At 44.4% G+C, this 15,000-nt stretch overlaps 20 non-coding genes across 20 annotated transcripts; all 20 read left to right on the forward strand.

The window, feature by feature from the left end:
* The first annotated feature begins 600 nt into the window (after window positions 1-600).
* Window positions 601-719, forward strand: LOC130401323 (5S ribosomal RNA). The gene has a single exon (XR_008903785.1). It is a non-coding gene; the product is annotated as a 5S ribosomal RNA (ribosomal RNA).
* A 527-nt stretch (window positions 720-1,246) lies between these two features.
* LOC130399498 (5S ribosomal RNA) lies at window positions 1,247-1,365 on the forward strand. Its single transcript, XR_008902006.1, has one exon. It is a non-coding gene; the product is annotated as a 5S ribosomal RNA (ribosomal RNA).
* Window positions 1,366-1,893: 528 nt separating this feature from the next.
* LOC130401302 (5S ribosomal RNA) lies at window positions 1,894-2,012 on the forward strand. The gene has a single exon (XR_008903764.1). It is a non-coding gene; the product is annotated as a 5S ribosomal RNA (ribosomal RNA).
* Window positions 2,013-2,529: 517 nt separating this feature from the next.
* On the forward strand, window positions 2,530-2,647 carry LOC130395914 (5S ribosomal RNA). The gene has a single exon (XR_008898909.1). It is a non-coding gene; the product is annotated as a 5S ribosomal RNA (ribosomal RNA).
* A 519-nt stretch (window positions 2,648-3,166) lies between these two features.
* LOC130395923 (5S ribosomal RNA) lies at window positions 3,167-3,287 on the forward strand. The gene has a single exon (XR_008898915.1). It is a non-coding gene; the product is annotated as a 5S ribosomal RNA (ribosomal RNA).
* A 531-nt stretch (window positions 3,288-3,818) lies between these two features.
* LOC130394749 (5S ribosomal RNA) lies at window positions 3,819-3,937 on the forward strand. The gene has a single exon (XR_008897877.1). It is a non-coding gene; the product is annotated as a 5S ribosomal RNA (ribosomal RNA).
* A 2,174-nt stretch (window positions 3,938-6,111) lies between these two features.
* LOC130400453 (5S ribosomal RNA) lies at window positions 6,112-6,231 on the forward strand. Its single transcript, XR_008902937.1, has one exon. It is a non-coding gene; the product is annotated as a 5S ribosomal RNA (ribosomal RNA).
* A 528-nt stretch (window positions 6,232-6,759) lies between these two features.
* Window positions 6,760-6,879, forward strand: LOC130400645 (5S ribosomal RNA). The gene has a single exon (XR_008903123.1). It is a non-coding gene; the product is annotated as a 5S ribosomal RNA (ribosomal RNA).
* A 519-nt stretch (window positions 6,880-7,398) lies between these two features.
* On the forward strand, window positions 7,399-7,517 carry LOC130396733 (5S ribosomal RNA). Its single transcript, XR_008899356.1, has one exon. It is a non-coding gene; the product is annotated as a 5S ribosomal RNA (ribosomal RNA).
* Window positions 7,518-8,035: 518 nt separating this feature from the next.
* LOC130396734 (5S ribosomal RNA) lies at window positions 8,036-8,154 on the forward strand. The gene has a single exon (XR_008899357.1). It is a non-coding gene; the product is annotated as a 5S ribosomal RNA (ribosomal RNA).
* A 529-nt stretch (window positions 8,155-8,683) lies between these two features.
* Window positions 8,684-8,802, forward strand: LOC130396735 (5S ribosomal RNA). The gene has a single exon (XR_008899358.1). It is a non-coding gene; the product is annotated as a 5S ribosomal RNA (ribosomal RNA).
* A 526-nt stretch (window positions 8,803-9,328) lies between these two features.
* On the forward strand, window positions 9,329-9,447 carry LOC130396736 (5S ribosomal RNA). Its single transcript, XR_008899359.1, has one exon. It is a non-coding gene; the product is annotated as a 5S ribosomal RNA (ribosomal RNA).
* A 528-nt stretch (window positions 9,448-9,975) lies between these two features.
* LOC130400646 (5S ribosomal RNA) lies at window positions 9,976-10,095 on the forward strand. The gene has a single exon (XR_008903124.1). It is a non-coding gene; the product is annotated as a 5S ribosomal RNA (ribosomal RNA).
* Window positions 10,096-10,614: 519 nt separating this feature from the next.
* On the forward strand, window positions 10,615-10,733 carry LOC130396737 (5S ribosomal RNA). The gene has a single exon (XR_008899360.1). It is a non-coding gene; the product is annotated as a 5S ribosomal RNA (ribosomal RNA).
* A 528-nt stretch (window positions 10,734-11,261) lies between these two features.
* LOC130400605 (5S ribosomal RNA) lies at window positions 11,262-11,380 on the forward strand. Its single transcript, XR_008903083.1, has one exon. It is a non-coding gene; the product is annotated as a 5S ribosomal RNA (ribosomal RNA).
* A 529-nt stretch (window positions 11,381-11,909) lies between these two features.
* LOC130400084 (5S ribosomal RNA) lies at window positions 11,910-12,028 on the forward strand. The gene has a single exon (XR_008902567.1). It is a non-coding gene; the product is annotated as a 5S ribosomal RNA (ribosomal RNA).
* Window positions 12,029-12,542: 514 nt separating this feature from the next.
* On the forward strand, window positions 12,543-12,661 carry LOC130399703 (5S ribosomal RNA). The gene has a single exon (XR_008902205.1). It is a non-coding gene; the product is annotated as a 5S ribosomal RNA (ribosomal RNA).
* A 548-nt stretch (window positions 12,662-13,209) lies between these two features.
* LOC130394777 (5S ribosomal RNA) lies at window positions 13,210-13,328 on the forward strand. Its single transcript, XR_008897902.1, has one exon. It is a non-coding gene; the product is annotated as a 5S ribosomal RNA (ribosomal RNA).
* A 529-nt stretch (window positions 13,329-13,857) lies between these two features.
* On the forward strand, window positions 13,858-13,977 carry LOC130394143 (5S ribosomal RNA). Its single transcript, XR_008897330.1, has one exon. It is a non-coding gene; the product is annotated as a 5S ribosomal RNA (ribosomal RNA).
* A 649-nt stretch (window positions 13,978-14,626) lies between these two features.
* Window positions 14,627-14,745, forward strand: LOC130399765 (5S ribosomal RNA). Its single transcript, XR_008902264.1, has one exon. It is a non-coding gene; the product is annotated as a 5S ribosomal RNA (ribosomal RNA).
* Window positions 14,746-15,000: the final 255 nt, after the last annotated feature.

The raw sequence follows: 15,000 nt of genomic DNA on the forward strand, positions 1-15,000 counted from the left end.
TGATCTCGGTAGCTAAGCAGGTCGGGCCTGGTTAGTACTTGGATGGGAGGACCGCCTGGGAATACCATGGTGCGGTAAGCTTTTTCTTTTTCAACTCGAGCTCATTGACTCCGTGGCGTACCGTGACCTGATGTTTACTGCCAACCGCTTTGGAGGATTTAAGCAACATACAAAAACTGACAACGTCTCTCAAAACTATTTTTGTGAAACATGAGGACAGTATAGTGATACTGCCAGCAGGGAGCACCAGAGAGCTGAACCGACAGTTGTACATTTCTTAAACTTTCACCAACACAAACACGCACGCTCACTTCAGATCATGGGAGGACGTCAAAAAATCACCACCCATTCTCTGACACTTTAACCGTTAACCTTGGTTCAAACATTTAACATCACACGCACACGCAGTGTATTTCAGATAATTAATGAATTCAGATGTCACAATGATCGTTTACATGGATAAGGAGTCCTACTGAATCAATTACTGCCGTTTATATCTAACTAATGATTGTTTTTGTAAGAGTGTAACGTCGAGCCTCAGCAGCTTTCTCACTCCTTATGTGCTACTGTATAAAACCTGGTTTTGCGCATGCACTAATTGCTTACGGCCATACCACCCTGAACACGCCCGATCTCGTCTGATCTCGGAAGCTAAGCAGGGTCGGGCCTGGTTAGTACTTGGATGGGCGACAGCCTGGGAATACCAGGTGCTGTAAGCTTTTTCTTTTTCAACTCGAGCTCATTGACTCCGTGGCGTACCGTGGCGTACCGTGACCTGATGTTTACTGCCAACCGCTTTGGAGGATTTAAGCAACATACAAAAACTGACAACGTCTCTCAAAACTATTTTGTGAAACATGAGGACAGTATAGTGATACTGCCAGCAGGGAGCACCAGAGAGCTGAACCGACAGTTGTACATTTCTTAAACTTTCACCAACACAAACACGCACGCTCACTTCAGATCATGGGAGGACGTCAAAAAATCACCACCCATTCTCTGACACTTTAACCGTTAACCTTGGTTCAACATTTAACATCACACGCACACGCAGTGTATTTCAGATAATTAATGAATTCAGATGTCACAATGATCGTTAACATGGATAAGGAGTCCTACTGAATCAATTACTGCCGTTTATATCTAACTAATGATTGTTTTTGTAAAAGTGTAACGTCGAGCCTCAGCAGCTTTCTCACTCCTTATGTGCTACTGTATAAAACCTGGTTTTGCGCCTGCACTAATTGCTTACGGCCATACCACCCTGAACACGCCCGATCTCGTCTGATCTCGGAAGCTAAGCAGGGTCGGGCCTGGTTAGTACTTGGATGGGAGACCGCCTGGGAATACCTGGTGCTGTAAGCTATTTCTTTTTCAACTCGAGCTCATTGACTCCGTGGCCTACCGTGGCGTACCGTGACCTGATGTTTACTGCCAACCGCTTTGGAGGATTTAAGCAACATACAAAAACTGACAACGTCTCTCAAAACTATTTTTGTGAAACATGAGGACAGTATAGTGATACTGCCAGCAGGGAGCACCAGAGAGCTGAACCGACAGTTGTACATTTCTTAAACTTTCACCAACACAAACACGCACGCTCACTTCAGATCATGGGAGGACGTCAAAAAATCACCACCCATTCTCTGACACTTTAACCGTTAACCTTGGTTCAAACATTTAACATCACACGCACACGCAGTGTATTTCAGATAATTAATGTATTCAGATGTCACAATGATCGTTACATGGATAAGGAGTCCTACTGAATCAATTACTGCCGTTTATATCTAACTAATGATTGTTTTTGAAAGAGTGTAACGTCGAGCCTCAGCAGCTTTCTCACTCCTTATGTGCTACTGTATAAAACCTGGTTTTGCGCCTGCACTAATTGCTTACGGCCATACCACCCTGAACACGCCCGATCTCGTCTGATCTCGGAAGCTAAGCAGGGTTGGGCCTGGTTAGTACTTGGATGGGAGACCGCCTGGGAATACCAGGTGCTGTAGCTTTTCTTTTTCAACTCGAGCTCATTGACTCCGTGGCGTACCGTGACCTGATGTTTACTGCCAACCGCTTTGGAGGATTTAAGCAACATACAAAAACTGACAACGTCTCTCAAAACTATTTTTGTGAAACATGAGGACAGTATAGTGATACTGCCAGCAGGGAGCACCAGAGAGCTGAACCGACAGTTGTACATTTCTTAAACTTTCACCAACACAAACACGCACGCTCACTTCAGATCATGGGAGGACGTCAAAAAATCACCACCCATTCTCTGACACTTTAACCGTTAACCTTGGTTCAAACATTTAACATCACACGCACACGCAGTGTATTTCAGATAATTAATGTATTCAGATGTCACAATGATCGTTTACATGGATAAGGAGTTCTACTGAATCAATTACTGCCGTTTATATCTAACTAATGATTGTTTTTGTAAGAGTGTAACGTCGAGCCTCAGCAGCTTTCTCACTCCTTATGTGCTACTGTATAAAACCTGGTTTTGCGCCGTCACTAATTGCTTACGGCCATACCACCCTGAACACGCCCGATCTCGTCTGATCTTGGAAGCTCAGCAGGGTCGGGCCTGGTTAGTACTTGGATGGAGACCGCCTGGGAATACCAGGTGCGGTAAGCTTTTTCTTTTTCAACTCGAGCTCATTGACTCCGTGGCGTACCGTGACCTGATGTTTACTGCCAACCGCTTTGGAGGATTTAAGCAACATACAAAAACTGACAACGTCTCTCAAAACTATTTTTGTGAAACATGAGGACAGTATAGTGATACTGCCAGCAGGGAGCACCAGAGAGCTGAACCGACAGTTGTACATTTCTTAAACTTTCACCAACACAAACACGCACGCTCACTTCAGATCATGGGAGGACGTCAAAAAATCACCACCCATTCTCTGACACTTTAACCGTTAACCTTGGTTCAAACATTTAACATCACACGCACACGCAGTGTATTTCAGATAATTAATGAATTCAGATGTCACAATGATGGTTTACATGGATAAGGAGTCCTACTGAATCAATTACTGCCGTTTATATCTAACTAATGATTGTTTTTGTAAGAGTGTAACGTCGAGCCTCAGCAGCTTTCTCACTCCTTATGTGCTACTGTATAAAACCTGGTTTTGCGCATGCACTAATTGCTTACGGCCATACCACCCTTGAACACGCCCGATCTCGTCTGATCTCGGAAGCTAAGCAGGGTCGGGCCTGGTTAGTACTTGGATGGGAGCACAGCCTGGGAATACCAGGTGCTGTAAGCTTTTTCTTTTTCAACTCGAGCTCATTGACTCCGTGGCGTACCGTGGCGTACCGTGACCTGATGTTTGCTGCCAACCGCTTTGGAGGATTTAAGCAACATACAAAAACTGACAACGTCTCTCAAAATATATTTTTGTTGAAACATGAGGACAGTATAGTGATACTGCCAGCAGGGAGCACCAGAGAGCTGAACTGACAGTTGTACATTTCTTAAACTTTCACCAACACAAACACGCACGCTCACTTCAGATCATGGGAGGACGTCAAAAAATCACCACCCATTCTCTGACACTTTAACCGTTAACCTGGGTTCAAACATTTAACATCACACGCACACGCAGTGTATTTCAGATAATTAATGAATTCAGATGTCACAATGATCGTTAACATGGATAAGGAGTCCTACTGAATCAATTACTGCCGTTTATATCTAACTAATGATTGTTTTTGTAAAAGTGTAACGTCGAGCCTCAGCAGCTTTCTCACTCCTTATGTGCTACTGTATAAAACCTGGTTTTGCGCCTGCACTAATTGCTTACGGTCATACCACCCTGAACAAACCCGATCTCGTTTGATCTCGGAAGCTAAGCAGGGTCGGGCCTGGTTAGTACTTGGATGAGAGACCGCCTGGGAATACCTGGTGCTGTAAGCTATTTCTTTTTCAACTCGAGCTCATTGACTCCGTGGCCTACCGTGGCGTACCGTGACCTGATGTTTACTGCCAACCGCTTTGGAGGATTTAAGCAACATACAAAAACTGACAACGTCTCTCAAAACTATTTTGTGAAACATGAGGACAGTATAGTGATACTGCCAGCAGGGAGCACCAGAGAGCTGAACCGACAGTTGTACATTTCTTAAACTTTCACCAACACAAACACGCACGCTCACTTCAGTGGGGTGTTCCACAAAGCCGGTTTTATCACATAACCGGGTAAGTTAACCCAGGGTTTGCTGTAACCCTAGGTTTTCCGTTCCAAAGGATCACGGTATGTTAGTTGCTATAGCAACATATGCTCTGAATCAAACCTGGTCGGACCAGGTTTTGCGCAGGTTAAGTTTGAAACATACCCGGTTTTGGGTATTTCAACCGGCGTTCACCGCAGATTTCATGTGTTCACAAATGGCATGCCCTTTTGATGAGAGAACTGCTGATATATCAGAGCGCAAATTATACGTGCAATCCACCGGAGCGATTGATAAGACCACGGCTCGACATCTTGGCATATTGGATGACTTTTTGCTGGAGTGGAGAGATATAGATTCTCGCGCAAATCTTTAATATATTTAAATAGCCTTACATAGCCAACACTACCAATCGAGGACCTGGCCTCAGTCACTCCAGACTATTTGCGTAGCCCTCCGTTTTTTTCAAATGGTAGTTTTATCTAGGCTATAAGCTGGAGATGCTGAGCACATCACAGTCGTTTCAGATGACCCATCCAAGATTTGTATCGGCCTCCTATCATACAAAGAGCACTATTGTCTTAGTACTATGCCGAGAGGCATTTACAACATAAAGTATAAAATAGTCCTAACGGACTTGCATCCACTGGAGAATGTTCGATCGTAGCCGGCGGCTTCATTACAAGCACTGATCCATCTTGATCTGTGAAGTTGATGAATTGTCACTTTTAGGTTTTCTACCCAGTTGTCAAAAAATAAACATTTGGAATAGTATGCGCTGTGGCAAGCACACGGTTTGCATGTGTTACTTCGAAGGCAAAAAAAATCTAAAATACAAGAAAAACACAAAAACCTACATTCAAACCAGTGTGGGGTATGGCCCATGACTCTCTGAGGTGGTAGGTATAGGTACCCCCTCCATGCCAGGGCGCCCTGAATTTATGTTTATTAACAGCTCCTCCACCGGGTCAAGACAATTTGAGGGCCAGATCCAGTCTGCCGACTGTCGGCCTTTTCACGATTGGCTTAAAAAAATGGCTTATTAAATTTATACCATACGATGGTGGGAAAAGCTTACCAGTTTGTATGTTTTTTATACTTCATTTTATACTTGATCCTCTGACCGCTTGGAAGCAATCGGAGTACATATTGTTTTAGAAGAAAGGGGTTATGTGGTAGGATCTTTAAGAATGCTTAACTGGGATATTTATATATTCATGGCTCAAATATTAAGGATCGTGCTTTTGACGTGTAACTAACGCATTTACGCGGTCAGCGATCCGCTGCCAGGCTTTGGTTCTCCGGGTTCCAGAGGTTTTAGCGTTCCCTTTTCTTGTGATAATGTCCTTCTCCTCGTCATAGCTCTCCAGGAGAACCTGGAGTTCCATTTCATTGAAATAAGCGGCCCGTTTCGCCTATCGATCAGGGTTTCCCATGATCCATACATCACGTCTTTTTAAGTTTGGCGTGGACGCGCACAACCCTTGGTTAACCAACCCCGAGTTGATTGAACTAATGCATATACCGCTGCTGTGGAACCGAAAACTCTGGGTTGGTCGGCACAGGGTCAATCAACCTAGGAGTTCAGCGTTAACTCCGTGTTTGTTTAAACCTCCGTTCGTGGAACACCCCTCAGATCATGGGAGGACGTCAAAAAATCACCACCCATTCTCTGACACTTTAACCGTTAACCTTGGTTCAAACATTTAACATCACACGCACACGCAGTGTATTTCAGATAATTAATGAATTCAGATGTCACAATGATCGTTTACATGGATAAGGAGTCCTACTGAATCAATTACTGCCGTTTATATCTAACTAATGATTGTTTTTGTAAAAGTGTAACGTCGAGCCTCAGCAGCTTTCTCACTCCTTATGTGCTACTGTATAAAACCTGGTTTTGCGCCTGCACTAATTGCTTACGGCCATACCACCCTGAACAACGCCCGATCTCGTCTGATCTCGGAAGCTAAGCAGGGTCGGGCCTGGTTAGTACTTGGATGGGAGACCGCCTGGGAATACCAGGTGCTGTAAGCTTTTCTTTTTCAACTCGAGCTCATTGACTCCGTGGCCTACCGTGGCGTACCGTGACCTGATGTTTACTGCCAACCGCTTTGGAGGATTTAAGCAACATACAAAAACTGACAACGTCTCTCAAAACTATTTTTGTGAAACATGAGGACAGTATAGTGATACTGCCAGCAGGGAGCACCAGAGAGCTGAACCGACAGTTGTACATTTCTTAAACTTTCACCAACACAAACACGCACGCTCACTTCAGATCATGGGAGGACGTCAAAAAATCACCACCCATTCTCTGACACTTTAAACCGTTAACCTTGGTTCAAACATTTAACATCACACGCACACGCAGTGTATTTCAGATAATTAATGTATTCAGATGTCACAATGATCGTTTACATGGATAAGGAGTCTACTGAATCAATTACTGCCGTTTATATCTAACTAATGATTGTTTTTGTAAGAGTGTAACGTCGAGCCTCAGCAGCTTTCTCACTCCTTATGTGCTACTGTATAAAACCTGGTTTTGCGCCTGCACTAATTGCTTACGGCCATACCACCCTGAACACGCCCGATCTCGTCTGATCTCGGAAAGCTAAGCAGGGTCGGGCCTGGTTAGTACTTGGATGGGAGACCGCCTGGGAATACCAGGTGCTGTAAGCTTTTTCTTTTTCAACTCGAGCTCATTGACTCCGTGGCGTACCGTGACCTGATGTTTACTGCCAACCGCTTTGGAGGATTTAAGCAACATACAAAAACTGACAACGTCTCTCAAAACTATTTTTGTGAAACATGAGGACAGTATAGTGATACTGCCAGCAGGGAGCACCAGAGAGCTGAACCGACAGTTGTACATTTCTTAAACTTTCACCAACACAAACACGCACGCTCACTTCAGATCATGGGAGGACGTCAAAAAATCACCACCCATTCTCTGACACTTTAACCGTTAACCTTGGTTCAAACATTTAACATCACACGCACACGCAGTGTATTTCAGATAATTAATGTATTCAGATGTCACAATGATCGTTTACATGGATAAGGAGTTCTACTGAATCAATTACTGCCGTTTATATCTAACTAATGATTGTTTTTGTAAGAGTGTAACGTCGAGCCTCAGCAGCTTTCTCACTCCTTATGTGCTACTGTATAAAACCTGGTTTTGCGCCTGCACTAATTGCTTACGGCCATACCACCCTGAACACGCCCGATCTCGTCTGATCTCGGAAGCTAAGCAGGGTCGGGCCTGGTTAGTACTTGGATGGGAGACCGCCTGGGAATACCAGGTGCTGTAAGCTTTTCTTTTTCAACTCGAGCTCATTGACTCCGTGGCGTACCGTGACCTGATGTTTACTGCCAACCGCTTTGGAGGATTTAAGCAACATACAAAAACTGACAACGTCTCTCAAAACTATTTTTGTGAAACATGAGGACAGTATAGTGATACTGCCAGCAGGGAGCACCAGAGAGCTGAACCGACAGTTGTACATTTCTTAAACTTTCACCAACACAAACACGCACGCTCACTTCAGATCATGGGAGGACGTCAAAAAATCACCACCCATTCTCTGACACTTTAACCGTTAACCTTGGTTCAAACATTTAACATCACACGCACACGCAGTGTATTTCAGATAATTAATGAATTCAGATGTCACAATGATCGTTTACATGGATAAGGAGTCCTACTGAATCAATTACTGCCGTTTATATCTAACTAATGATTGTTTTTGTAAAAGTGTAACGTCGAGCCTCAGCAGCTTTCTCACTCCTTATGTGCTACTGTATAAAACCTGGTTTTGCGCCTGCACTAATTGCTTACGGCCATACCACCCTGAACACGCCCGATCTCGTCTGATCTCGGAAGCTAAGCAGGGTCGGGCCTGGTTAGTACTTGGATGGGAGACCGCCTGGGAATACCAGGTGCTGTAAGCTTTTTCTTTTTCAACTCGAGCTCATTGACTCCGTGGCCTACCGTGGCGTACCGTGACCTGATGTTTACTGCCAACCGCTTTGGAGGATTTAAGCAACATACAAAAACTGACAACGTCTCTCAAAACTATTTTTGTGAAACATGAGGACAGTATAGTGATACTGCCAGCAGGGAGCACCAGAGAGCTGAACCGACAGTTGTACATTTCTTAAACTTTCACCAACACAAACACGCACGCTCACTTCAGATCATGGGAGGACGTCAAAAAATCACCACCCATTCTCTGACACTTTAACCGTTAACCTTGGTTCAAACATTTAACATCACACGCACACGCAGTGTATTTCAGATAATTAATGAATTCAGATGTCACAATGATCGTTTACATGGATAAGGAGTCCTACTGAATCAATTACTGCCGTTTATATCTAACTAATGATTGTTTTTGTAAGAGTGTAACGTCGAGCCTCAGCAGCTTTCTCACTCCTTATGTGCTACTGTATAAAACCTGGTTTTGCGCCTGCACTAATTGCTTACGGCCATACCACCCTGAACACGCCCGATCTCGTCTGATCTCGGAAGCTAAGCAGGGTCGGGCCTGGTTAGTACTTGGATGGGAGACCGCCTGGGAATACCAGGTGCTGTAAGCTTTTTCTTTTTCAACTCGAGCTCATTGACTCCGTGGCCCGTGGCGTACCGTGACCTGATGTTTACTGCCAACCGCTTTGGAGGATTTAAGCAACATACAAAAACTGACAACGTCTCTCAAAACTATTTTTGTGAAACATGAGGACAGTATAGTGATACTGCCAGCAGGGAGCACCAGAGAGCTGAACCGACAGTTGTACATTTCTTAAACTTTCACCAACACAAACACGCACGCTCACTTCAGATCATGGGAGGACGTCAAAAAATCACCACCCATTCTCTGACACTTTAACCGTTAACCTTGGTTCAAACATTTAACATCACACGCACACGCAGTGTATTTCAGATAATTAATGAATTCAGATGTCACAATGATCGTTTACATGGATAAGGAGTCCTACTGAATCAATTACTGCCGTTTATATCTAACTAATGATTGTTTTTGTAAGAGTGTAACGTCGAGCCTCAGCAGCTTTCTCACTCCTTATGTGCTACTGTATAAAACCTGGTTTTGCGCCTGCACTAATTGCTTACGGCCATACCACCCTGAACACGCCCGATCTCGTCTGATCTCGGAAGCTAAGCAGGGTCGGGCCTGGTTAGTACTTGGATGGGAGACCGCCTGGGAATACCAGGTGCTGTAAGCTTTTTCTTTTTCAACTCGAGCTCATTGACTCCGTGGCCTACCGTGGCGTACCGTGACCTGATGTTTACTGCCAACCGCTTTGGAGGATTTAAGCAACATACAAAAACTGACAACGTCTCTCAAAACTATTTTTGTGAAACATGAGGACAGTATAGTGATACTGCCAGCAGGGAGCACCAGAGAGCTGAACCGACAGTTGTACATTTCTTAAACTTTCACCAACACAAACACGCACGCTCACTTCAGATCATGGGAGGACGTCAAAAAATCACCACCCATTCTCTGACACTTTAACCGTTAACCTTGGTTCAAACATTTAACATCACACGCACACGCAGTGTATTTCAGATAATTAATGAATTCAGATGTCACAATGATCGTTTACATGGATAAGGAGTCTACTGAATCAATTACTGCCGTTTATATCTAACTAATGATTGTTTTTGTAAGAGTGTAACGTCGAGCCTCAGCAGCTTTCTCACTCCTTATGTGCTACTGTATAAAACCTGGTTTTGCGCCTGCACTAATTGCTTACGGCCATACCACCCTGAACACGCCCGATCTCGTCTGATCTCGGAAAGCTAAGCAGGGTCGGGCCTGGTTAGTACTTGGATGGGAGACCGCCTGGGAATACCAGGTGCTGTAAGCTTTTTCTTTTTCAACTCGAGCTCATTGACTCCGTGGCGTACCGTGACCTGATGTTTACTGCCAACCGCTTTGGAGGATTTAAGCAACATACAAAAACTGACAACGTCTCTCAAAACTATTTTTGTGAAACATGAGGACAGTATAGTGATACTGCCAGCAGGGAGCACCAGAGAGCTGAACCGACAGTTGTACATTTCTTAAACTTTCACCAACACAAACACGCACGCTCACTTCAGATCATGGGAGGACGTCAAAAAATCACCACCCATTCTCTGACACTTTAACCGTTAACCTTGGTTCAAACATTTAACATCACACGCACACGCAGTGTATTTCAGATAATTAATGAATTCAGATGTCACAATGATCGTTTACATGGATAAGGAGTCCTACTGAATCAATTACTGCCGTTTATATCTAACTAATGATTGTTTTTGTAAAAGTGTAACGTCGAGCCTCAGCAGCTTTCTCACTCCTTATGTGCTACTGTATAAAACCTGGTTTTGCGCCTGCACTAATTGCTTACGGCCATACCACCCTGAACACGCCCGATCTCGTCTGATCTCGGAAGCTAAGCAGGGTCGGGCCTGGTTAGTACTTGGATGGGAGACCGCCTGGGAATACCAGGTGCTGTAAGCTTTTTCTTTTTCAACTCGAGCTCATTGACTCCGTGGCCTACCGTGGCGTACCGTGACCTGATGTTTACTGCCAACCGCTTTGGAGGATTTAAGCAACATACAAAAACTGACAACGTCTCTCAAAACTATTTTTGTGAAACATGAGGACAGTATAGTGATACTGCCAGCAGGGAGCACCAGAGAGCTGAACCGACAGTTGTACATTTCTTAAACTTTCACCAACACAAACACGCACGCTCACTTCAGATCATGGGAGGACGTCAAAAAATCACCACCCATTCTCTGACACTTTAACCGTTAACCTTGGTTCAAACATTTAACATCACACGCACACGCAGTGTATTTCAGATAATTAATGAATTCAGATGTCACAATGATCGTTTACATGGATAAGGAGTCTACTGAATCAATTACTGCCGTTTATATCTAACTAATGATTGTTTTTGTAAGAGTGTAACGTCGAGCCTCAGCAGCTTTCTCACTCCTTATGTGCTACTGTATAAAACCTGGTTTTGCGCCTGCACTAATTGCTTACGGCCATACCACCCTGAACACGCCCGATCTCGTCTGATCTCGGAAGCTAAGCAGGGTCGGGCCTGGTTAGTACATTGATGGGAGACCGCCTGGGAATACCAGGTGCTGTAAGCTTTTTCTTTTTCAACTCGAGCTCATTGACTCCGTGGCCTACCGTGGCGTACCGTGACCTGATGTTTACTGCCAACCGCTTTGGAGGATTTAAGCAACATACAAAAACTGACAACGTCTCTCAAAACTATTTTTGTGAAACATGAGGACAGTATAGTGATACTGCCAGCAGGGAGCACCAGAGAGCTGAACCGACAGTTGTACATTTCTTAAACTTTCACCAACACAAACACGCACGCTCACTTCAGATCATGGGAGGACGTCAAAAAATCACCACCCATTCTCTGACACTTTAACCGTTAACCTTGGTTCAAACATTTAACATCACACGCACACGCAGTGTATTTCAGATAATTAATGAATTCAGATGTCACAATGATGGTTTACATGGATAAGGAGTCCTACTGAATCAATTACTGCCGTTTATATCTAACTAATGATTGTTTTTGTAAGAGTGTAACGTCGAGCCTCAGCAGCTTTCTCACTCCTTATGTGCTACTGTATAAAACCTGGTTTTGCGCATGCACTAATTGATTACGGCCATACCACCCTGAACACGCCCGATCTCGTCTGATCTCGGAAGCTAAGCAGGGTCGGGCCTGGTTAGTACTTGGATGGGAGACCGCCTGGGAATACCAGGTGCTGTAAGCTTTTTCTTTTTCAACTCGAGCTCATTGACTCCGTGGCGTACCGTGACCTGATGTTTACTGCCAACCGCTTTGGAGGATTTAAGCAAGCATACAAAAACTGACAACGTCTCTCAAAACTATTTTTGTGAAACATGAGGACAGTATAGTGATACTGCCAGCAGGGAGCACCAGAGAGCTGAACCGACAGTTGTACATTTCTTAAACTTTCACCAACACAAACACGCACGCTCACTTCAGATCATGGGAGGACGTCAAAAAATCACCACCCATTCTCTGACACTTTAAACCGTTAACCTTGGTTCAAACATTTAACATCACACGCACACGCAGTGTATTTCAGATATATTCAGATGTCACAATGATGGTTTACATGGATAAGGAGTCCTACTGAATCAATTACTGCCGTTTATATCTAACTAATGATTGTTTTTGTAAGAGTGTAACGTCGAGCCTCAGCAGCTTTCTCACTCCTTATGTGCTACTGTATAAAACCTGGTTTTGCGCCTGAACTAATTGCTTACGGCCATACCACCCTGAACACGCCCGATCTCGTCTGATCTCGGAAGCTAAGCAGGGTTGGGCCTGGTTAGTACTTGGATGGGAGTCCGCCTGGGAATACCAGGTGCTGTAAGCTATTTCTTTTTCAACTCGAGCTCATTGCCTCCGTGGCCTACCGTGGCGTACCGTGACCTGATGTTTACTGCCAACCGCTTTGGAGGATTTAAGCAACATACAAAAACTGACAACGTCTCTCAAAACTATTTTTGTGAAACATGAGGACAGTATAGTGATACTGCCAGCAGGGAGCACCAGAGAGCTGAACCGACAGTTGTACATTTCTTAAACTTTCACCAACACAAACACGCACGCTCACTTCAGATCATGGGAGGACGTCAAAAAATCACCACCCATTCTCTGACACTTTAACCGTTAACCTTGGTTCAAACATTAACATCACACGCACACGCAGTGTATTTCAGATAATTAATGAATTCAGATGTCACAATGATCGTTTACATGGATAAGGAGTCCTACTGAATCAATTACTGCCGTTTATATCTAACTAATGATTGTTTTTGTAAAAGTGTAACGTCGAGCCTCAGCAGCTTTCTCACTCCTTATGTGCTACTGTATAAAACCTGGTTTTGCGCCTGCACTAATTGCTTACGGCCATACCACCCTGAACACGGCCATACCACCCTGAACACGCCCGATCTCGTCTGATCTCGGAAGCTAAGCAGGGTCGGGCCTGGTTAGTACTTGGATGGGAGACCGCCTGGGAATACCAGGTGCTGTAAGCTTTATCTTTTTCAACTCGAGCTCATTGACTCCGTGGCCTACCGTGGCGTACCGTGACCTGATGTTTACTGCCAACCGCTTTGGAGGATTTAAGCAACATACAAAAACTGACAACGTCTCTCAAAACTATTTTTGTGAAACATGAGGACAGTATAGTGATACTGCCAGCAGGGAGCACCAGAGAGCTGAACCGACAGTTGTACATTTCTTAAACTTTCACCAACGCAAACACGCACGCTCACTTCAGATCATGGGAGGACATCAAAAAATCACCACCCATTCTCTGACACTTTAACCGTTAACCTTGGTTCAAACATTTAACATCACACGCACACGCAGTGTATTTCAGATAATTATTGAATTCAGATGTCACAATGATCGTTTACATGGATAAGGAGTCCTACTGAATCAATTACTGCCGTTTATATCTAACTAATGATTGTTTTTGTAAAAGTGTAACGTCAAGCCTCAGCAGCTTTCTCACTCCTTATGTGCTACTGTATAAAACCTGGTTTTGCGCCTGCACTAATTGCTTACGGCCATACCACCCTGAACACGCCCGATCTCGTCTGATCTCGGAAGCTAAGCAGGGTCGGGCCTGGTTAGTACTTGGATGGGAGACCTCCTCAGAAGCCCAGGTTGCTGTAAGTAGTGACTGGTGTCACCAAAAGAAAAAAAAAAAAAACACGCCCGATCTCGTCTGATCTCGGAAGCTAAGCAGGGTCGGGCCTGGTTAGTACTTGGATGGGAGACCGCCTGGGAATACCAGGTGCTGTAAGCTTTTTCTTTTTCAACTCGAGCTCATTGACTCCGTGGTGTACCGTGACCTGATGTTTACTGCCAACCGCTTTGGAGGATTTAAGCAACATACAAAAACTGACAACGTCTCTCAAAACTGTTTTTGTGAAACATGAGGACAGTATAGTGATACTGCCAGCAGGGAGCACCAGAGAGCTGAACCGACAGTTGTACATTTCTTAAACTTTCACCAACACAAACATGCACGCTCACTTCAGATCATGGGAGGACGTCAAAAAATCACCACCCATTCTCTGACACTTTAACCGTTAACCTTGGTTCAAACATTTAACATCACACGCACACGCAGTGTATTTCAGATAATTAATGAATTCAGATGTCACAATGATCGTTTACATGGATAAGGAGTCCTACTGAATCAATTACTGCCGTTTATATCTAACTAATGATTGTTTTTGTAAAAGTGTAACGTCGAGCCTCAGCCGCTTTCTCACTCCTTATGTGCTACTGTATAAAACCTGGTTTTGCGCCTGCACTAATTGCTTACGGCCATACCACCCTGAACACGCCCGATCTCGTCTGAACTCGGGAGCTAAGCAGGGTCGGGCCTGGTTAGTACTTGGATGGGAGACCGCCTGGGAATACCAGGTGCTGTAAGCTTTTTCTTTTTAAACTCGAGCTCATTGCCTCCGTGGCCTACCGTGGCGTACCGTGACCTGATGTTTACTGCCAACCGCTTTGGAGGATTTAAGCAACATACAAAAACTGACAACGTCTCTCAAAACTATTTTTGTGAAACATGAGGACAGTATAGTGATACTGCCAGCAGGGAGCACCAGAGAGCTGAAACGACAGTTGTACATTTCTTAAACTTTCACCAACACAAACACGCACGCTCACTTCAGGGCCCCGTTT

The sequence above is a fragment of the Gadus chalcogrammus genome, chromosome 12 (assembly GCF_026213295.1).
Source record: "Gadus chalcogrammus isolate NIFS_2021 chromosome 12, NIFS_Gcha_1.0, whole genome shotgun sequence".
NCBI classification, from domain to species: Eukaryota; Metazoa; Chordata; class Actinopteri; order Gadiformes; family Gadidae; genus Gadus; species Gadus chalcogrammus.